The sequence below is a fragment of the Pleurodeles waltl genome, chromosome 7 (assembly GCF_031143425.1).
Source record: "Pleurodeles waltl isolate 20211129_DDA chromosome 7, aPleWal1.hap1.20221129, whole genome shotgun sequence".
NCBI lineage: Eukaryota > Metazoa > Chordata > Amphibia > Caudata > Salamandridae > Pleurodeles > Pleurodeles waltl.
In genome coordinates, this window is record NC_090446.1 from 1,115,084,543 (window position 1) to 1,115,107,680 (window position 23,138).

The following is a 23,138-nucleotide window of genomic DNA, read 5'->3' on the forward strand; positions in this document are numbered from 1 at the left end:
TGATGGCACCCAGGTTATGCCAAAGCATGCCAGTATTCAAAAAAGCTTTACTGATTAACTTTCTCACTGATGTATCAGTGGCAAATAGGTCAGGTTTCTAAATGGAGGATGTTCTCTTTAGCAAGCGTGCTGAGATATGGTCTGTTCCTCACTGGCCCTCCTGAGCGAGGCTCTGTCATCTTAGGTGATGGTTTCTTTGTCAAGTAATTTCTGTCCTTGTTGAATCAATGCCATGTCTTGCTCTTGCTTCGCCTTACTTAACTCTTTCCTATGCCTCCCTTTTCTCTCACCACGAGTAACTATCCTCATTGCAGTCATATCCTTTCGTCCTACCTTTCAAAACGAGCTTGACTTGGGTAGCCCTGCTCTGCAGGCTCGATGGCTTCCAGACTATTTTCCAGGAGTTATTCGAAGGCTGTTTATCAAACATAATTCACTTCAAAGTGCTCTGTATTGTCCAAATGACCTGTCACTTACACAATCCTCATTTTTCAAATCCTACACCCCTCCTGACCACTCAGTGTCCTAAGAGAATCTTCTGTTCTGTCCAAATTTCAAGATTCTTAGTGCCAGAGGTAGCTCTTTCTCCCTGCGCACTGCAAAATGAACCAATTGGATTCCTGTTTGCAGTTCACTGAGATCCACTTTATTTTACCTTAAAGTTGCAAAGAATGGTCGCTTCCTCAGTTTTTTACTCATACTGGGAGCAGCCTGACTTATCTTCTCAAGGCCCTGGAGTCATGTGGCATGTGTGTACCTTACAAATGTGACCATACTCACGCACTGCATTGTTACATTATCTACATTTGAATAGCAGACGTTTTGCTATTGGTATTATAGCCCTGCAGCACTTTAATTAATCTGGTGACCTTCTGCATTGCACTGGGGTTGCCTTCGCAGAATTGACTTTGTGTCACCGATTGTAATGATAATTGTGGCCCTTGTAGTACCGTAACATTTACACTGACAATAGCATGTGTGTCCCATGTACTACCTGACAGTAATTCTTAGAATAACGGGGGTGTTCTCATAAGCTCTTATGATAACACAGCCACTTTGAATGTGCTCCACAGTGATTGACTTTAACAAGCATGACAACAGGAGTGCTGACAGTAGTGACTGGTAGTAACATTGGCTCCAGCGTAACTGTTCCCATTGTTAATAAGTATACCACTGACAACAACTGGTATTCCATATTACAGAAAATATTGTTGTCATCCACTACATGGATATCTCTCTTATTATCATTTACTGTTCAGCCACTATGAGAGTTTCCCATGTTTTTGCTGCCACTAACATTGAATGCAACCAGGCTGTTCACCACCGTGCCAGCATTAAACTATGGAACCAATTAACTGCCATGGAAAAAAGTCTCCATCGCTTCATACAAGTCCCCTGTGTGTTACAGAGACATTTCTTTCTAGCCCACATCAGGGGTATTGTGCATTCCTCCATTCTGATTGATATCAAAATGTTTGTTCGCTTACACGAATAGCGTCTGGAAGCAGTTATCAATTCTGGATGCTGTGAATAACAACAGTAGTCATCTTCCTCCTCACTCTGGTCCACGTCCACAGCAACATGGAGTACCACTGCATTGTCGGCCTGAGCACGAGTCAGGCAGCTTTAGGTGTGGAAATGCCTGTTGACCGCAATTCATGTTTTTTGGAATGTATCCCAGCACCTAAATCCTATTACTACAAGTTATTTGGCTGGGAAGAAGGAATAGCATGCCAACTTAGTCTTACTCATTTAAAAAACGCACGTGAATCCCTATTCCAGGACGAATAACTGTCCATTTTCTGCTCCCGTTTACCACTTGCACTAACAAGTGGTAAATGGGAGTGTGAGGTTCGTAATTAGTCTGGGGCGCGGGGTGTTGAGAGCTTCAGGGACTAGGAGAAGCTCTTACGAAGTAGGGGAGAGCATTCCATGCTACTTCATTGAGTTGCCCGCACTAGGTGGGGGCCGAGCTATGCCGATTATTTCAACCCCTGCTCTGCATCAACATGTGGCAGTATCAGGTGCCTGGGAGAAACCTTTCTGGGGCTTGGCAATCGACACGCAGAGCACTTGATGACAAAATCCCACAAAGTACAGCACAAAAGTTTTGTTGTCGCATCCCTCACCAGACAGTCTAGTGACGCAAGCCATTCTCTGCGAAGTTGAACCCAAATGCCTTTCCTACAGCCTTTCCAGACCGAGAGTCTAAAGGCTGATTTGGATAACCACATGATCAAGCCTTTCTCCAGTCTGGTCAACAGTGGTTTTGACTCTTCGAAATGGATCGTGGAGTGCATCATGGATTCTGCAGACATGGTTGCTCGATCCATGGACTCTGGTGTCATCTTACCTTATCACTCTTGGATGCCTTGGCAACCCTAATGGACATGCCCTTCGGTGGTATGCAGCTATTTGAAGGGGAAGCCAACCCTTCCAAGGAGTGCTTCAGAAACAGCAGAGCCATGGTAATATTACTGGATGTAACCAAAGTTTCCTGGCTACTCCAGGGAACAACAGTCCCAGCAGCTGCAGCCTTCAACCTGACAAGTGTGTTGGTCAGGAAACAATCTAGAGGATGCCATCACCAGCAACAGCACTTCCAGACCTTGCCATCTTCTGCTGGTTCTGTTACCTTAAAAACTCTTTGCATGCCCTCTTCTATGCGACAAACCTCTGGTGGAGAGGAGAGTCTAATTTCTCCCACAAATGGCACAGAATTCTGACCACTCACTGAGCCATCTCACTAATCTGCAAGGGCTACACACTCCCATCTCACAAAGTGCCACTCACTTTCTGTCAGATGCCACCACCATAACTTACATCAACAGACAGGGCAATGTAATGTTATGAACCCAGTGGTGGTGGGCCCAGCAACATGGCATTTTCCAATAGAGGCACACTCCCAGGCACCTGCAGAAGCTCTTGGTGGCCTCTCCTTAAAGGCCGAAAATAAGGAACTTTATCCTGTGGTGAAGAAATGATCTCTCCCAATTAGGGTGTCCATGCCACTGTTTTAACGGGGTTACATTTTATATCAACATTTGCTATGCTTTGGCCAAGAACCCCTCCCCCTGCAACCTCCTCAGGCTGACATCTGTGCCCACTACCTAGGGCATTGGTTCTCACCAGAGACATTCCAGTGGTTGACACCTTCTGGGTGGCCACATGGTCATTGTTATAAACTGTCACTGTGCATTTTTACTTCACCGTTCAAGCATGCTGTGCAGATTCTTCCCTAGAGCTGTGTTGTGCGTCTTCCTTGGATTATTGGTATCATCAATCCTACCTTCTGGAGGCTATTGCTTTGGGACCCATTCATAAGGTGAGGAGTCTGCAGGAAGAAGTATCCATCAGAAAAAAAGTTGCCTACCTCTGATAGTGATAAGTTATGCAAATGTATTGTAGACTGTAATATCAATGTTGTTGATACCCTCTCTCGATTCCTTTCAGCAAACTTAGATGAAGTGTGGGAAAAGTACCAGGAACTGAGACCAGAGTGCTGATTTGCATCTCATATACTCTAATATTAGCACTTACTGGGTGGGTGGAGTCGTGCCTAAGGCCACCTGGCCGTGCTGAAGAGTTATTGCTGGGATGAAAGATTCTGAATCCAGGAAAGTGCCAGAGGGGTATCTAGGAGAGGAGTCTGTGGAAAATGCAGTATCCTCCAGAAATAGTGTTACTGAATGTAAGTAACTTTTTTCCGGTTTATATGAATAGCTGAGGCAGCAGTTCCCCATTGTGACCTTTACGAATAACCCTAGGCAGTCGTCCTCCTTATTCCCTATATAATTGACACAGGTAGTCTTCTCTTCCTCTTCTTGGCTCGTATGAATGGCCCTAGGCTGCAGTTACCCATACTAGCCTATTTGAAAAGTATAGGCATAATTTCCCCTACCTGGCCTATGTGAATGACACACAGTATTTCCTCATTCTACCCATGAGTAGTGTCAGAAGATAATTCCCTATTCTAGCCTATATTAATAGCAAAGGCAGCAGTTCCCACATTCTTGCTTTCATGAAAATCACGTACAATAGTTCCCCATGCTGGCCTATATGAATAGCAGAGACAGTAGTTGGTTCCCTCATTCCCCTATGAAGTGTATGGACAGCATTTCCATATTCGCATCTCTGTGGCTAGCACTTACAATAGTTATTCACTCTGGCCTTTATGAATGGCACAGGCAGCAGTTCATATTCTGGCATCTTGAATTATTACAGACTATGGGCCAGATGTATCATCACGGCCCTTTGCGATTCGGAAATAGCGATTTTTAAGAAATCGCTATTTCCGACTCGCAAAGTGCCATGTAACGCATTTGCGATTCAGTAATAGTGATTTCTTAAAAATAGCAAATGCTATTACCGAATCGCAAATTGCGATACCGGCCCCATTCGGAGCAATGGGACTGTTGGCCCATATCTGCAAATTTTTTGCATTTCCAAAATTGCGATTTCTGAACCAAAAATCGCAATTTTGGAAATGCAAAACCCCAGGGTGCTGGGGGCCTAAGGCCCCCTCTGCTGCACCCCCAAAAAAAAATTGGGGACATGTAAGGTGCACACATGCCAAAAGGGCATGTGTGCTTCACATGTACAATTTAAAAATGCATTTTAAATGCATTTTTAAATTTTGCACCTGGTTACCACCTGGTTTCTCTTAATGGTATTTTGAATGTGCAAAATGACATTCTGCGAAAAAACTCGCAAAAACAGGTCGCAATGCAAAAAATATTTGCGATTTCTTATTTTTGGTCTGCGAATGCCTTTCACGCATCGCAGACCACTTTTTTGCACTCGCAAACGGCCGATTTTTGCGATTCGCACCGTTTGCGAGTGCAAAAATGTTTCATACATCTGGCCCTATATTCCCTGATTCTGGCTTATGTGAAAAGGCAAGTAGTCAGCACTCTCATTCTGGCCCTTAGGACTAGGGCTGACACTATCCGTTGTGGCCTCTATGACTAGCGCTCAGAGTAGTTATCTACTCTGGCGTATATGAATAGCACAGGCAGCAGTTCATATTCTGGCCTCTTGAAGTAGTACACACTGTATTCCTTGATCCTTTCCTATATGAAAAGCAAAAGCTGTAGTCCGTACCCTCATTCTGGCCTCTATGGATAGCGCTGACCGTATTTATACACTCTGGCGTCTACGACTAGTGCCGACAGTATCCACTCTGGCCTCTATGACTAGCGATGACAGGATTTATCCACTCTGGCCTCTCTGGCTAGCGCTGACAGCATCTATCCATTCTGGACTCTGAGTAGCGCTGACAGTATTTATCCATTCTGGCCTCTATGACTAGCGCTTACAGTAGTCATCCATTCTGAGCTCTAAGGCTGGCACTGACAGTATTTATCCACTGGGGCCTCTGTGGCTAGAGGGCACAGTATTTATCCACTCTGGTCTCTGGCTAGCGCTGACAGTATTTATCCACTGGGGCCTCTGTGGCTAGCGCTGGCAGTATTTATCCACTCTGGGCTCTGTGGCTAGCGCTGGCAGTATTTATCCACTCTGGGCTCTGTGGCTAGCGCTGGCAGTATTTATCCACTCTGGGCTCTGTGGCTAGCGCTGGCAGTATTTATCCACTCTGGGCTCTGTGGCTAGCGCTGGCAGTATTTATCCACTCTGGGCTCTGTGGCTAGCGCTGGCAGTATTTATCCACTGGGGCCTCTGTGGCTAGCGCTGGCAGTATTTATCCACTCTGGGCTCTGTGGCTAGCGCTGGCAGTATTTATCCACTCTGGGCTCTGTGGCTAGCGCTGGCAGTATTTATCCACTCTGGGCTCTGTGGCTAGCGCTGGCAGTATTTATCCACTCTGGGCTCTGTGGCTAGCGCTGGCAGTATTTATCCACTCTGGGCTCTGTGGCTAGCGCTGGCAGTATTTATCCACTGGGGCCTCTGTGGCTAGAGGGGACAGTATTTATTCACTCCGGCCTATATGGATAGCACAGGCAGCAGTTCGTATTCTGGCCCCTCGGAGTCACACTGACAGTATTTCCCGATTCTGCCCTGCATGATAGGCGACAGGCAACCGTTCGTCGGTTTATACAATAGCTTAATCCTCTTGCCAGGGTCTGGTGATGAATCGTGTACTCGAGTTAGCAAGGAGACGGGTTGCAAGGGGGGTTCGCCTCAGTGCGGAGATATTGATGGAAGGATCAGGCACCTTCTCTCTCATGGGCATAAATACCACAGCTAAAAAGTGATCCTGCCGATAAGCGGAGGCCGGTGCTTTCTCTTTGGCAAGAAGATGAACGTCCTTCATCACCTCCTGCTTTGCAGCCGGCCGTGTGGCCGTCCGTCACCGGTGTCACCGTGGGCAGGGCTAGCGAGGGCGCAGGCCCCGCGGCCTCCTGGACGCGCTGAGGACAGCAGCACTCCTGCCGGCCGCCGGGGTGGACTCATCAGCACTAGCCCGTGAATCCCCCGGCGTGGAGATAGGCAGCTCTCGTTTGCTTAATCTTGATTAGATCGATAGCGTTTTCCCGGAGCCGTTAGCCTGTAAATAGAGCTTTACTCGTATCTGGCGTCAGAGAGCCGAGCCCCTCGGCCATTGATAAGTGAGAGTGAGACTCTTAACACTGCCGGGCCCTGGGGAGGCGAGATTGATGATCTCTGCTGGAGCTGCTCGCAGTCTGTATTCCAAGAACTTGTCACTTTGCATTATTTGGACACAGAATTAAAAAGAGTGCCACGCCTAGACATCTCTCTCGCTGCCACTAACAAAGCGCTCCCAGGAGCAGCGCTGGGCATTATTTACAGCACAGCAACTCAGACCCCGCCCAAACCCCCTTGAATCCCCTTCTCCAGCGCCACCCCTGTCTTGTTCCGTACACAGGTCTTATTTTGTAGGGCTTTCTTACAGACCACTTTTAATGCCAATATCCCGAGGGCGCAGCAGGGAGCTTTCTGACTTAATGTTACGGAAATGTTAATGTTATGGAAACAGCAGCTCGTCCATCCCACTTTGTAATCAGCCCTTAATGCAGCTCAGCATAATTGTTAACACCTTCTCTACCCCTGCCCTCCTCCCATCTTCCTCTCACCTCCTGCTGTCACACCCCACAACAAAGAAAGTGTTATTTCCACCCAGTTTTGATGTGGTACAACTTCTCTCATACAGCCTTTAACATGTATATTTACCAAGCCACAAATAAATATATACCAAGAACAGTGATTATATTCAAAGCAAGACAAACAATATCTCTACCACTACCAGTTTATGTACAGTACAGACCATGACACCCTACCCTTCGAAATGGATAATTCCCAACCTTTTGACTCCTAATTCCCGCACTGAATCACTACTGGAAGCCAGGGACCCTCAAGCAATTTGTACGATTTAAATTTCAAACTTTGAACCAGTAATGTGCAAAAAGTGCATAAACAAGTACACACCAAACCAATACTAAAATTACTAAAGATATTATTACTTTATATTGAAAAAATCTGCAAGAATCGAAACATTTTAATGGGAAGGTTGGCGTTGCATCTCAGCAACTAATTTTTCAATGTTTGGTTTTATTCAGGAAAGCTGAATCCTCAGGTCAGATTCTGCATTTATCAAGTGATTCCTGTTTTATTTTTTTAGGTACATAAGATCTGAGAAAGCTTTTTCACATAAATATGTGGTGGGGAAAGGAAGTAAAACTAAAACGGCCTCTCATCTCTCTATACCCTCTTTGTCACATGTAATTCATTTGTTTTATAGCACCTATCATGTCAATGTAGGGTGTCGGAGCACTTTACAGGGAGTACGAGGTGTAGGATTCACATGTCTTCCACTCTGGTTGGACTTTTTGTTTTTACAAGTGCTTGATTTGGAGAAGCACAAATTCAGGATTCAGAACATAAATCAGTGACTTTAATAATAAGAATGGATTTTTACGTGCACAAACTCTTTAGCAGCCTAAGGAAAATGAGAAACTGGGGGAAAAAACGTTCTAACCTGTAACATGCGGTTAGCATGCAGCTCTTTGATGGCAGTTCATAGCTCACTGTGCTAGATTACGATTGTAATTTATGAACTGCACAGTTACAAAAGAAGGTCTGTGACAAAAGCAGTAACCTACTTATCTATGCACATAAAATACTGTTCTTTGCATGATATGCGTTCTTTGCAGCTGGCATATTAACCATCTGTGCTACCTTCGATGAGTCAAAACTGCCACAAGACAAAACTCCTATCTCTCTCCAGCAGGTACATTTATCACCAGAGTTATCTCTGCGCTTTTATTTTTGAAAGCTACTGGATGTACAAGGAACTTTGCAGGGCTTTTAAAACTGCTACACAAAGGAAGTAATACATTAAAAAAACAAAAACAAAAAAACATTCATGTGTTTCTGTCAGAGACCTCAGCTGGAGAAGTGCTGTCCTGCCTGCCCAGGCCTGCGGACCCCCTGGGAATGTGTCAGGGACCTAGCGGGGGCCGTGGGCCACCGGTTGGGATCCGCTGTCTTAACTGATTTAACTCCCTCTTATGTATAGACATCCTGTGGCAACTGCACCAAGCTATACATTCCGTAGCACCATATGTATTGTATTGTCTTTTCAACAAAACAGTGAAATGCTTTGAAATTTAAAAAACGTCTCTCCCTGGGGATGAGCTTGGTAGATGCATTTCAGAAGGCTTCATTTCTGGAAGATCCATGAGCAAATCATTGCGGCTTAATGTATAGGACAGCTCAGAGTCTTGGAAAGTTGCATGGAATTTGTTGGGGCAAAGGGTTGTCTGGTGGACAAGATTTTTAGTTTGAACCAAGCTGTCTCGCCTTAAGTCTTGATTGTCAGACCCCTTTTGGGGGGGCCACAGGGCAAACCAGGGCTACTGGGCCCCGACCATGGTGGTTGTGGTCGTTTATCACTGGTGTCTGTTCTTCATTGGTTCTGAAAACGTCTTGCTTCCTTTTAAGCTAACTGGCCCAAAACTCATCAGGCCTCATTGCGGAAGTCCTCAAAACCATGGCGCAAAATTTTGGAACCACTTTTCTCTGAGGCTCTTCAGTCAATCCCTTTTAGTACTCCCTAGCCCTATTGATTCAGATTTAATCAGGTGGACAACTGACTATCCAAAGCCTTAGATCTTATTGCCTTGATAAGAATGATATCTCAGAACAGCACTAAGCCATCAGCTCCCTGGTTTTCGGATGCCATAAAAGAGGAAAGGGCACACTGCAAACGGCTTGAATGTGGATGGCGAATGTCCTATGACAAGTCAGTGAAAATGGTGTATACAAAAGCCCTGATGAGCTTCCACAGAGCTTCCTGCAAGGCTCACAAGGAGCTTATCTCCTCTGCCTCAAGCAAACCCCGATAACTATTCGGGATTATTATTTCTCTTTTTTTTTTATCTCTCAGGGGCTATTCAGATCCACCCTACCCCTTCAGCTCATTTATGTGATGAGCTCACCAACTTCTTTTTTTAATAAAATGAAAACGATTTATGATCAGTTCCCTATGCAGGGTGTGCTCCATCTACCTGAGAGAGGAATTACTCTTCTGGCCCCTTACTGCTTGAGTTTGACCCTGTTTATTTGGGGGACTCTACTTCTATGTTGACCAATTGTAAATCTGGCTCACCCCTCGAACGTTATCCTCCTGATATCCTGAAACCTATCACACCGTTTTTTAATCCTATCGTGAACAAGCTTATGAATTCCTCCTTGGAGTCCACCGTAGTACCAAGGGGTTGGAAACGGGCCCTCTCGTTACCCTTGCTAAAAAAACGTAATTGCTAACCACAAGGTGCTTATTATCATCAGACCAAATTCACTCTTACTTTCAGTTGCTAAAATGCTGGAAAAGGCGATTAATAGGCACCTCACCCTTTTTCTGGAGTCAGGTTTTCTCCTCCATGACGCAGTCTGGATTTTGGGTGGGTTACAGCACAGATCTGCCTTGCTGGAGGTCTCTGAATTCATAAAGGCTAATTTCGATCAGAATGCAGCGCCAATGGCAGTACTGTTGGACATATCTTCAGCATTTGATATGCTTTATCACCCTATATACTGAACAGAATATTGGATTCAAGGACAGGCATGGACCTGGATTAAATCTTATTGGGAAGACCGGTCTCAAGTGGTATTACTTTTTCCTTTTACTCCTGCTGCGAAGCCTCTTAATTGTGGGGTACCTCAAGGGGAAGCCTTTAGTCCTACCCTTTTAATTTCTATTTGGAACATTTGGCAATTCTTGTGGAATATTGGGGTGTGAAGGTGATTTAGTTTGGTCCTTTCAGGACAGTCAGGGGCCCTGAATTCTGTTGGCAATTGGATGAGTGGCAGCTGCCTTAAACTGAATCCTAATAAAATGGAAGTCCTCTTTTTTGGCACAAGTCAGTACCAAGACTCACTCAACTGTTGGCTTTCAGAGCTTGGTGCACCTCCTGTTCCACCTTATTGTGCAAGAAACCCAGGATTCAAATTTGATGCTGCCCTCTATTTTGAACGACCAAAACGTTGCGGCTCGTTTTATCTAAAAAAACAAATCCTGGCTGGCTTGTCGGTGTTTGCCTATTTCCGTCAGTTGCACTGGCTCCCTATTGCTAGATGTCTTAAATTCAAGGCACTCATTTTCGCCTATAAAACCCTTGAGCAGAAAGGCCTTTTTTTTTTTTACTTAAAAGGCTGAAGGCCTACCTCCAGAGTAAATCCTTGAGGTCTAGTGCTTTAATACTCCTGCAAACCTGTAGGGTTCGCAAGGCCAGAAGAGGGGGGAGATCTTTTGTGTTTCTAAAGGTAAAACTTTGGAACTCTCTTCCAACTGCACGCAATTTTGCCGGTTCTGAATCAGTTTTTAAGAAAAGCCTGAAGACATATCTTTTTAATGTTTAGGTCTGTTGTCCATAGGATGGGATGATTGCTTATGTCTCTAGCTCCATTGCTGCCAGCACCGGGATGCTTCCTCAAAAACAGGCAATACACTCTAAGGGCAGAAGCTGTCCTTATCCGTTATCTTGTGCAGCACTTATCAAGCAGCATTCCAGTTTTCATATTCACACAACACAGAGGGTCCTACTACCATACATGTGCTTCACAGTCAACACACACACAGGACGTTAGAGCATGATTATGACATCATAGGTTGTCACACAAGAGGCCACTAGCCTCACCTTTCCTTGACACAGAGAAAAAAAGTCTTATCAATCCCTATTCACACAACACAGTACTCCAACTCCATTGCTATAGTTGATGCACCCTAGACATAGACAGCAGTCTAAGACCCACTAGGAGGGTACACTTGATGTGCCCCTCCTGGTCACCAGACAGGTTCCAAACCTCATGTTGCCAAAGATAGGCCTAGGCCTATGCGCACATGCTGGATTAGCGTGACGCAAGAGCTAAATGAAATGTCAGGGTACTGTTGATGCATATTGACTATGCCACAGTCTGAGACTCACATCCACACTCACACCACAGCCAGAAACTCGCATCCATTCTTGCACTACAAGGACACCATTCCGCAAGTACTGTTATCGACCACAGAGAAGAAATTGCCTGATAAAAACTAATAAATTACACGATAAGGTGTATGTGAAGATATTTAAAAAAGTGACACCACTGGCCTTATTGAAATTATACTCTGAACGAGTCGGAAGCACTGATGAAATCACTGGGTTACATCCATATGAACAAACTGGTGTTGGCTAAGATTGAACACTATAGCAAAATAAGTCTGGAATGAAAGGAAACTTGTCAAAATGACTCTTGAAACTATTTTGTCAGGACAATAACACTTATACTGGTATGTCCACTTTATTTCTTTAATTACTTATCAGAATAATTGTTCCAGCAAGGAGAGAATGGGTGCAGGTCCCCCTTATGCTAACTCACTACTGACCCACTAATAATTATATGCATATGATTAAAACATACATAGTGAAATTTATTTACATTTCACTATGGTGTGTGTTAATAATACTCTGGTTTCCCAAACCTGTACCCATAAAGTCAAGATACCAGTTTCACCTGCAGTTAGGCACTCAGGACAGGCACATCATTTTGCCATGCTGAGGAACATTCCTATTCCAACATTGATATTACCTTATGAGGCAAGTTCCATGAAGAAACCATTAGATCTGATTTGTTGGTTGAGATAGTGGGCAATGTCAGAAGTCCAGACTCAATTTCTTAATGCAGTGTGCCTCTGCTGATCAGTACAAATTCATCAGTTTCTGCCAAACTTAATTGGCAGTTGAAAATGATTTGTCTGTTGTATCAAACAGCACAGACTGGTGAAGTTGTATCAAGAGACAGGTGTCTCTCTTACCTATCATTCTTATTGTGTCATCATCCACCAGGATGGCTGTATGTGCTGCTGAGGTATGTAGGCTGGGCTAGTTGGACTGGATCAGTTTGTGTGTTGTGCAGGTTGTCTTAAGTACTAGTGAGGCATGGCTGTTTCTGGGGCCTGTACCTTGAGCAAGTGTATTCCGCCCATTTAGTCCCCCAGGAGTCTTTTGCTTGTGACAGCTCAGTGTATGGACCTTTATTGTGGAAGAGTCTTACCACCCAACTACAGTGACAGTAATTAGACTCTGTCTGGTAACTGCCAGTGCCATCTTTTAAGATAAGGCCGCACTCTGCGTCCTCTGAGCAGGGGGCGGCCAACTATGGCAACAAAAATCAGATTCAAATGCATTCCTTAAAGGCAAAAACACTGCAGTGTTTTTCAACAAACTATTAATAAAGAATATATATTTCACATGATCATAACCCTATGGTTCATGTCTTTCTTTACACTTATGCAGTCATAGGACCAACCACAAGAGCCCCTCCCAAACTAGAGCTCAAGAGCAAAGGCTCTAGGAGCACTTGAAAATGAAAAACATTACATGAAATAAAATAACCTTGGTGGGGGGAGGTGTCATAATTTCCATGTCCCTAGAAACTTAGGGCAAGATTTTCAACAACACTTCATGGTGCGCTATTGCAACTTCTGCAAAACACTATTCCTTTAATGTTAGTCGTGCAACTGCCCCTCCTTGGGGCACCACGAACAAAAGCAGTAGGAAAACTAAGACCCTCGTGTGGCATTATGGGATACTTTTCACCCAGGTCTATGCATAATTAAACAGCAGGTTTTGCTTAATGCTGCTTCGCCTCGCATTATATTTCTTTTAAGGCCTTTGTGCCCGGTCCCACCCAGAACACCTGGCCTATCCTCTGGTTTCTCTTCTTTTAAAAAAATGTAGTGCAAGGAGGTCACGCTTGACCTGCTGAGCTAGCTGCTTGGTCTTCCCCTGCCTGCACTTCTGAGGGCAGGGAGAACACTGTCCTCTGTCTGCCTAGCGGTGTGGCTGCTGTGGAACCCCGCACCCCAAACAAGAGTATGGGGGGGCAGGAGGAGATAGCCCACATCACTCCTGGGACTTTTACTACCAGATTTGAACTCCCCACATTCAGGATTTAAGAGCGCAGTGGCACTCGACCTGTTACATCTGTCCCGAGAGATGGGATTCTAGGGACCTACAGACTTCCGTAGATTCCCAGGTGATGGAGTCTCGGGGCCAAAAGAGTCTCTAGAGAGGGGGTCCAATGCACAACCTCCCCATTTTCAAATCAATAAATGAGTTAGCGTCAAACCTCGGGCCATGGCCCCCCTGGGGGGATTTGAACAGAAAATGTTTTTCTTTTGCTTTATTTGCTAATGAGGCAAATCTTTGAAATTGCATAACTCTGGCTGAATTTTGTCATTTCTGGCTCGTTTTTCTCCTGGAGGTCAGGCGTAGCTACCTGGAGCTTTTTTGACAGGCCTCCTGACCTCTGATGGGGCACATGTCGCAGGGAGCTGGGCTTATCTTGGTCCCAGCCTTCGTCTCTGCCTGGCTCCAGGAGCTCCTCTCCTGCTGGTGGGGTCATACTGCACAGCCCCTCCACTACCAGCCAGCAAAGCGCCCTCCAGCCCATGCTCCAGAGGTCACAGACCCACCTGCCTGCCTTGCAGAACCCATGGGGTTGAGGGGAGAAGGTTGGTGAAGGACTGGTGGTAATGGTGGTAGTGGGGCAGTAGAGTCCAAGTCTTTCCTCCAACTCGTCCTCAAGGGACATAATGGGCCCAGCACCCACTCAACTCCTAGGGGGCAGTGGGAGTTAAAGTGCTTTGTCCATCACTGCAGGGCATCCGGTGGCTTTGCCTTCCAGCTAGGCTAAGTCGGGTTGGAAAATTCTAGATACCAGGCTACCCTAGACTATCCTAGGGTACCATGTCATTATACCACTTTTATCCCAACCCTCTTGGAACAGCATTCTGGGACAATCCATCATGGCAGTTTCAAGTTTTCTTTGGAAAGCACACCTCTCAGGGCCTCAGCTTCACCCACCGCTGACATCAATGCCAGATTCCTTCCCACCAAAACTTCGAATGACAGCCCCTACTGTTTGCTCCAGAGGTATGTCCCTCCTCCTTTGTTCTAGTGGACCTGGGCTGTCCTAGCCCAGGTGCAGTGTGACAAGCTACTTATCAGATACATTTCCCCAACTCCCCTTTCTTCACCCAGAACCTGGGTCAATCACCGATAACTGCTCCTTTTGTGTGTGGAGGCCTTTCTTCCCTCTACTGGCCCAGTAGAGGGGACAAAGGCCTAGAATCCAATTGGGAGTTGAGCCAGAGAAAAAAGGCAATTTCTGAAGTCCCATAATAAGTGAATTTAGATTGTTGAGAACAGCAAATTCAAAAGAAACCTGCATGTTTTACCCTACTTTGACACCTTGATGTACTGCCTAGGCCTAAGTGGAGCAAATTTGCACTTTAGTATAATACAATGAAATCACTACAGATTTTCCAGCAAGTCCTATAGACATTTCTATGAATGTCCACTGATACTATAAGGCTTACCACAGCATAGCACCAATCCTTGCAGACTCCCTTCTGCACCAGGCTACCTGTGTGCAGTGACTGGGCTGTGCACAACTGTTGTCTTACACATGCATCTAGCACATGTGAGAACACGTGTGTGCAAATTTTATGTGTAACCAGCCAGTACGACCACTTACTGTAGCTGCGTCCACACCCCCCCTCATTCTCAGCGCTGCTTATAGAGTTTATGTCCTCCCCACCAGTGAACCGTTCCAACAAAGTTCCCCAAGCCGCTACATCAGAGAGTGCCTTCTAGTCTCTTTGTGTCAGGCACGTATGCTGCTCCTTGGCTGCACCCCATTCCAGTAAATCCCTTAGCCAGCTGGAGACCATCGGGCTCCGGGAGATCATCCAGCCGACTGCTACTCTAGACTTGGCCAGCAATAGCGCAAGCTGTGCCAATTTATATGGAATGTCCGACAAGCGCGGCTTCCGCCCTACTCCCAAAATACAGGCCATCGGCGCTGCCCTTAACCCCAATCCCGTGGCCTCCTTAATCGCTGCTACCACTTCCTGCCAAAAGTCATATAATGCCCTGCAAGTGCAAGCCAGATGAAGGAAGGAAGCACCAAACGCACCACACCTAGGGCAGCACGCTCTACGGTTTGGGTCGATCCTGTTTAGTCGTCAGGGTGTGAGATACGTTCTATGCACAAAGTTAAAATGTAGCAGCTTAAACCTATGATTGCATGACACCGTATGCACTAAAGAAAGAGCCAAATCCCAGTCAGCATTCGCTATGGGCTCCCCCAGGTCAGACTCCCCTGGCTTATGTCCCACACTGATCACACCTGGTTGATCCTCCCGAAGGGCTTTATAAAACCGGGTAATCAAATGCACCCCCTCAACCCAGTTAATCAGACCGTTCAGCACGGATGAGGCCTCAGGGGCGACTGGGAAACCACTCCAGATCTCACGTGCCACATTCTTGATTTTCGCATATTGCAGAAATTGACCAGGACCCAGATCAAACAAATCTTGAGCGTCATTAAAAGAGAGAAACTCTCCATTAGGGTAAAGATCCCCAGCCACCTCACATCTCCCCAGTCTCCAAGCCTCTACCAACATTAACTTCTCCATATCCCGAAATGGGGCCAAGTCCCATAACTTTCGCTCCCTATCAAAAGGGTCTCATCTGAGTACATGTTTAACTACCTGCTCCCAAATCCCAGCAGTGGTCTTGATCAGGTAGGGCACAGCAGGGTCAGATCTACCCCCGACATCAATATGTGCACCAGTGACCGCCCATTGCACAATTCTGCATACAGCCTCTTCTCCCAGTTATCAGTGTCCGTCATCCACTTGGCCACATATTGCAAGTGTGCTGCCTAATAGTAGTGTCTAATGTTAGGTATCACCAACCCCGCCCCCTTCAAGATCGTCAGCACCACCCTACTTTGCCAACCAGCCCATACCAGAGAGATCAGCAGACTATCCAAACGACGAAAGAGCCAGGCAGCCAACGTAAACAAAGAGTTCTGAACCAAATATAGACACCATGGCAAGAACACCATCTTAGCCACCACAGCCCTGCCCATCACAGAGAGAGGTACCCTGTTCCAAAAGCAGACCGAGCGTTCCAGGGCATCTACTACTCGCTCAACATTGTTTTTATTATGCGCAGCCATAGAGTGAGTGACCCATATACCTAAGTACTGGAAACTTTCAACCTCCCACCGAAGTCCTGCTCTAGGGAGATTACGCAAAACCCCACGAAGGGACCCTAAGGGGAACAGGAGCGACTTCTTTCTGTTGACTCTGAGACCAGAGGAGCCCCCAAAATCTCCAACCTCCGCATCAGCACCAAAATACTAGGATCCCGTACATAAACCAGTGCATCATCTGCATACAGGGAGATTACATGTGTAGACCGTCCCACCTGGATCCCCCACGGCTCCATCTCCTCGCAAAGCCATATCGCTAGTGGCTCTGCCGCCAGAGCAAACAAAAGAGGTTAGAGCGGGCATCCCTGCCTCATGCCCCTACCGATCTCCCAGGTGTTTGAGAGCTCTCCTCCCACCCGTACTTGTGCAGTAGGAGCAGTATACAGCAACCGCACCCAAGCGCAGAAACCGGGGCCAAACCCCATGCCCTGCAAGACCTCTAAAGGGTACCCCCACTCAACTGTATCAAAGGCTTTTTCCAAGTCCAAGGACACTAGCGCCAACTCAGTCTCCACATCTTCGGTCTCTTGTAGGATATGTGTCAAACAACGCAAATTATAGGATGTACTATGACCAGGGAGAAACCCACGTTGATCCTCGTGCACTAGACCCTGAATCACCCCACGGAGCCGGGTGACTAAGATCTTACAAAGTATCTTGAGATCACAATTTAACATGGTAAGCGAGTGATACGAGGAGGGGTCTCCAGGGTCCCCCCCGGCTTGAGCATCAAACAGACAATACCCTGACGCATGGTGTCTGGCAACATACCATGCACTCGAGCTTCTTCAAAGACCTTCAGGAGCTTCTTCCGTAGAGACAAGGAAAACGTTTGATACAACTCAACAGGAAAACCATCACTACTGGGGGATTAGGACTTAGTCATTACAGCCACTGCCTCACTCACCTCCTCTACAGTGATAGCAGTCTCAAGGGCTTCCCTATTCTCCAAGCCCAAGCTCGGAAGCCGCATCTGCTTCAGAAATCCCCCCACACCCTCCTCAGGTAGGACCACACCAGCCCTCAACACCCTTTGGAGATCCGTGCGCTTCATGAGCATTTTGCAGTCAGCATTCCTGATATGTAATACAGGAGGGGCCTCCACCTCCCATTCCAGAATCCATGCCAGGAGTTTGCCAGATTTATCTCCCTCCCGATGCAGTTGCTGCCTATACCCTCTAAGTGTGATCCTGCTTGAAGTATCCCAACAACTATTAACCTCCTTGTATAACCTGAGTTCCTCTCGTTCAGCCATTCTCGTGTCCGGTGGCTATTGTTGCAGATCCCTCAATTCCTCCTCCAGTGATGTGAGATCCCGCTCCAATTGTCTGCGTACCCCGCAAGCTATGCCTATACACTCCCCCTTTATGACTGCCTTCATAGCCTCCCATTCCAGGCCCCTAGTCTGTGTCTTGTTCCAGTTCAATTCCATGTACTGGTTAATGGCCTCACCCACCCGTTCACGACACCCCGGATCAGTAAGAAAGGCCGCAGGCATACGCCAACTACACGCTAGACAGGTGGCCTCAGCACCCCACTGTAACTGTAACCGCACCAGTGCATAATCAGATAAGAACCTACCCATATGTGTAACATCCAGTACTTGCGAGCCATTAAGACCTCCCTGCAGAAACCTGGCCAATCGGGTATGCGTATTATGTTTTCTGGAATGACAAGTGTATTCCCTGCTCTCTGGGTGCATCTCCCTCCAACTATCCCATAGTCCCAAATGTGTCATCACTTCCGTAAGAGACTTCATCATCAAGGGCTTAGTTCCCAGCTTCGGCGGAAGGCGATCCAGATCACCGTGCTAATGGAGGAATATTGTTAAAGTATAACATGTAGTCACTGTTAGTAATGTAGTGACACCCTGACAAAGCCAGTAGGCCTCTATCATATATTTAGTGTGGCACCCTGGAAAAGCCAGCAGGCCTGCCTTAAATGTATTAAGGTGCTGACCCCCTGATAAAGCCAATAAGCCTCCTTTATGTTTAATGTGATGTTGTATAGGTTGGAGGCAGTAGGATTATATGGTTCAGGACCCACTGGGGTAAATTGTGATATGAGGGTGTCACCATAGGCATTTTCATCTGCTAGGTGTACATGTTTATAATTTAATGTGTAGTATTTAATAGTGTAAGTGTAATGAATGTAATTTTTCCTTTTTAAAAGTAAAAGCACTGGCTGGACAATAATTTGAGTGGTGTTGTTGCATGCCAGCGAATTGGGATTGCTAGCCCACACCCCCTACCCAAAGTAGGCCTTGGACTGCTGTGCTTTGCTACCCTGAGGGAGTTGAGTGCTACAATAGAGTACTTGGCTCCCGGTAAAAAAAGAATTGCGGACTTATTACTTGCACTCAAGTCAGATCCTTTACAAGTTGTAAGAAAAAAACATCTTTTCATGGAGATTCCGACCATTCTTTTCCTCTGTGTACAGGTATTTTGTCTGCGGTCACTGAACACTCCCTGAAGAAGACCAGCCACATGCACTCTGTTTACAAGCATATGTACTTTTGTTTTCCCACTTGATTTTTTTCACTCCCGTAAGGCACTGCCAGCGTATAGGAGTCTTGTGCATTTGCACAGTGAAGAAAATACATTAACCAAGTTAATCTTAAAATGAGACATGTAGAGTTAAACTTTCATGTTTTCAAGTAGTTGTTCTGTAGCTGCATCTGATTGCTTTATGACATTTATATTTTAACATTTATCTTTCATGGCTATCAAAAACAAAGTTAAATGACATGGGTGAATTGACTAAAGTGATAATCATTGACGTCAGATTTCCTTTACCCATTATGCATGGAACAACTATAAGGTATGACCTATTTTGTCTGAGGTCAAATGATTTAATTCAGAAGACCTGTACATTTCTGTTTGAGATAAGACCCCTTGTCAGCTCGGTCTGCCTTCTGCTACTTAAGAACACTGCATAAACAATAGCCAAGAAAAGGGAGGAAAAATCCAGATGACTTCCAAGTGGGACCTTTGGGGTTATGTAGACCTCTGTAGCACCTTTTCAGATAGAAGCAAGGATTCTTCAGAACACTTTGGCACCAAGCATGGTGGGCAACCTCTACGAAATTGGGACTTAGAGGAGATTAACATTGGAACCTTTTAGGGTAGTTCTGAAGAGGAAAGGGGTGGTGTTATGGAACGAGAGAGAACTCTGGTGTAGTTCTGTTATCATGTTACAGAAATGCATCAAAGTACTGAAAAAGTGGAAGTGGAAAGGATGATAATTTCAGATTGGCTAGCATCTCGTCACCTGACTGGTCAACCTTTTAAAATATGCTTTTTAAATTCAGAAGAGGAGAGCGACTTCCTAGTCTGCTGCTGATCTAGTGATTTCCTACTTTTGTGCTTGCAGAGTGGAGAAAAGCATTTTGTTTGAACCCCTGGTCTTGCATTTTCTACAGGGGTGGTTGGACTTTCCTCCTGCTAAAACACATGGCTTATGGGGTTCATGTCTTAAAATAAAAGCCTGATGGTCCCTGTGGAACTTCCTTCCATATGTTTCAGAAACTCAAGAGAGTGAGGAAATTGCTGCGTACCGGGAAGAATTTTCAGTTGACAGGATACCACTGAATATTACTCCTGCTGCAGATACAGAATGTCCACGGAGGTCCTAAAGGCCTAGGGAAGGCGTTGCCTGCTGCGGAAAATTCAATTCCGGTTGACTACTTTGTCTATAGACCCAAAAGCTACCTGCAATGGAAACTATGGACTGATGTCTGTGAATCTAGTTGAGGACTTTTTCTCAGTTTTTTCCCGTCTACTAGAACATGTAAAAAAAAGTTGAACTTTGTGCAAAACGAACCACAAGGAAAACACAGATGTTCCACTTATTACTTTCTATTTGCCACAGGATAACATTGAACACCTTTTTCCAGTGTCTTCCTACGTTTAAGCCATTTAGTGGATTTTCTTTTTTTTTTTTTTTTTAACTAGCTTGGAGTGAATATTTTAATTTCTTAATGTTGTAATTGTATTGTTATTTGGTCACCTCTTGTACATATACCTCATGTGGCTTCTCCGCTTATGTAGATGCCATGTATGATCCAGGGATTCCTTAGAGAAACCGCTTTACCTTTGTGGGTCAGATTGATTGAGACTTGAAGCAGCTCAGTCACCCCTCGAATCAAGACTGTGGTCTCTTTCCTATATAACTTACCTCTTCCCTTGTAAGTCTTGTCATTTCTGTCAGTTTTGTGTCATTTATATGAGAGCATATTTAAGGTGCTATGTTGAGTGCAACACATGATTTTAGATCAGAAGGTGTGGGGGAGATATTGAGGTCGTGAGTGTTTTCTTTGGTGGGGGGTGGATTTGATGACTTTATGTAAGATGAAAAAAATCCCTAAAGGGTTGGTCATGCTCTTTAGGATGGGGTCCTGTGGGAGACTGAAATCTGTGAAGTAGGTTGTGTTTGTGTTGTTTCTGATAACTAGGTAATAAGGAGATATCTGTGTTGAAGTTTTTTTTTCACTCGGTTCGCTAGGAGAAGAAGTAAAATATGATGAACTGAACTGCTGTAATCTTTAGCAGGGCGGATAGACATTTGAAGGTGATGCCTTATGGTGTGATGGAACATATCATGTTGTACTTGGGGGTGCATGTTTGAATACGGGGGAGGTAGAGGAGGGAAATGTACTTGGTTCTGTACATTGTAATGAGATGCAGATGTAATTGTCCAGGACCCTTTCTCTCTCCGAACAGGCTCGAACAAGGACGTCGCTACAGAAGTCCCAATGATAGCGCATGTGATTGTACATGTAAACACTTTATGGTCCTCTCCACCGTCCCATTATCCTGTAGTCCTACAGTTAACATATCCCAAAACATTCATACATTTCTTATCTACATTTTTCCTTGCATGTTTTCTTTGCAAATCTTGACTGGAAAGGAAGGCAGCTGGTTTTTAGAAATGCACACCCCAGTGGATTCAAGTTACTCCACCTTTTGACTCTGTAGCTAATAAACTTGCTATCTAAATGGACACTGCTAGTAATTCATTTTCATATATTACAGTCTTGGTCACATCACCTGAAACATTTGTGTAGTACGCTACAAAGGTTTATTTTTATGCTGAGGTAAATTAGCTGTGATCCTTCTTTAGAAAAAATGTCACCCTTTGTTATTTTATCAGATATCTATTTTGCAATGTGTAGATGGGTCTCCTTTTCTCTTTTCCAATTGTGAGAAGTAAGAGTTTTGGGGAATGAGGAGGACCCCCAATGGACAGCCATGCGCCTAAAGCAGCATGTATAGTGGTTGCTGCGTGCATGGGGCCGATCAGGAATGCACATTCTTATCGGAAAAGTGACCTTAACCTGCAGTCATCTCGCTGTGCCAGTCTGGTTGGTCTTTTCCACAGTAAACTCAGGCAGGTTAATATGTAGAACAACCGATCACTGAAGTGACTCTGTCCACTGCAGAGATCCCACAATAAGAATTCACTTGATAAAGCACCCATTTGTTATTGCCATGACTGATTTGCGGGCGTAAAGTTGTATTAGAATGACATAAGTTTCAGTCATTTGAATTAAAACATTGAAATAAAGCGATAGCATGCAGCTGCCATGTGACTTTTGTTAGTTTCTGTCTCCATTGTAGCGCTACGACCCCTACAACAAAGGCTTTAAAGGAAGCTGCAGATTGATAATAACTAGAAACGCATCTTGCAGATTGAATTCTACTGATGGAGTCCCACGAGTATAATGTCTTTCTCTTATATGGAGCACTTGCTCAGACTGGCTGCCTTTGTTGCTAAATATATTTGGCCCTATCTTGTTTTCTACGGATATTCAGAGAACGAAATGGAAAAAAATTCAATCCACTGAAGTAGAGAAGACTCTATTTAAGCCATCACTCAACGTCTGTGGGTCAGTTAATTCAATAATAGTCTAGGTTGTATGAAAATCAAATTAGAAGTCCATCATAGTCAAAGGAAAATGGCCAAGTAAATCTGTTTTGCTGTTCCATGGGTGATTGATATTTTGCCTCACTAATAACTTGATTAATGGACCTCCTTGAAAACTCATCCAGATTGCTGTATTTAGACAGGTGACGTTCAGCACCCTACCTGATTCACTTACTGCTGCTGCAGCCCACAACTGTTTTCTAGTGCTTATCGCAGAGAAAGGCTAGGAAGGCTTCCTTCTGGTTGTCAGTGTTCCACTGCTTAATATGTGCTTCTTACAAGCAGTAGCCATTTAAAATCTGTTATACAGAATGCGACATAAAGCGGTGTGATAGTCAGCAACTTGAACCATTCACTTATAATAGAACACAGGTAGTACCATGAGAGTGACATTGAGGTACTGTTAAACTCCTCAGCATTCTCACCTCTGAGCAGTTCCAGTACATGCGTTTGCCCATATGTAGCCATCATCTCTCAAATTCATTAATAGAGGTTTTTGTGGGTATGCATGTTATGCTCACGTGGGTGATGAGGCATCCCTCAGACTAGCAACTATTTAAGGATCTTATGATTCACGGGTGAGGATTCTACTTCGTCTGATTATCGAATATTCATGTAGGTGGATTTACTAAAATTGTTTGGTTCTTTTAACAGAAAACATATACGCCAACATTGTCGATCCA

The 23,138-nt window shown here is 45.1% G+C and overlaps 1 protein-coding gene across 4 annotated transcripts in view; it reads left to right on the forward strand.

Annotated features, from left to right (window-relative positions):
• TMEM104 (transmembrane protein 104) overlaps window positions 1–23,138 on the forward strand; it is a 358,378-nt gene that overhangs the window by 331,793 nt on the left and 3,447 nt on the right. The window lies entirely within an intron of this gene.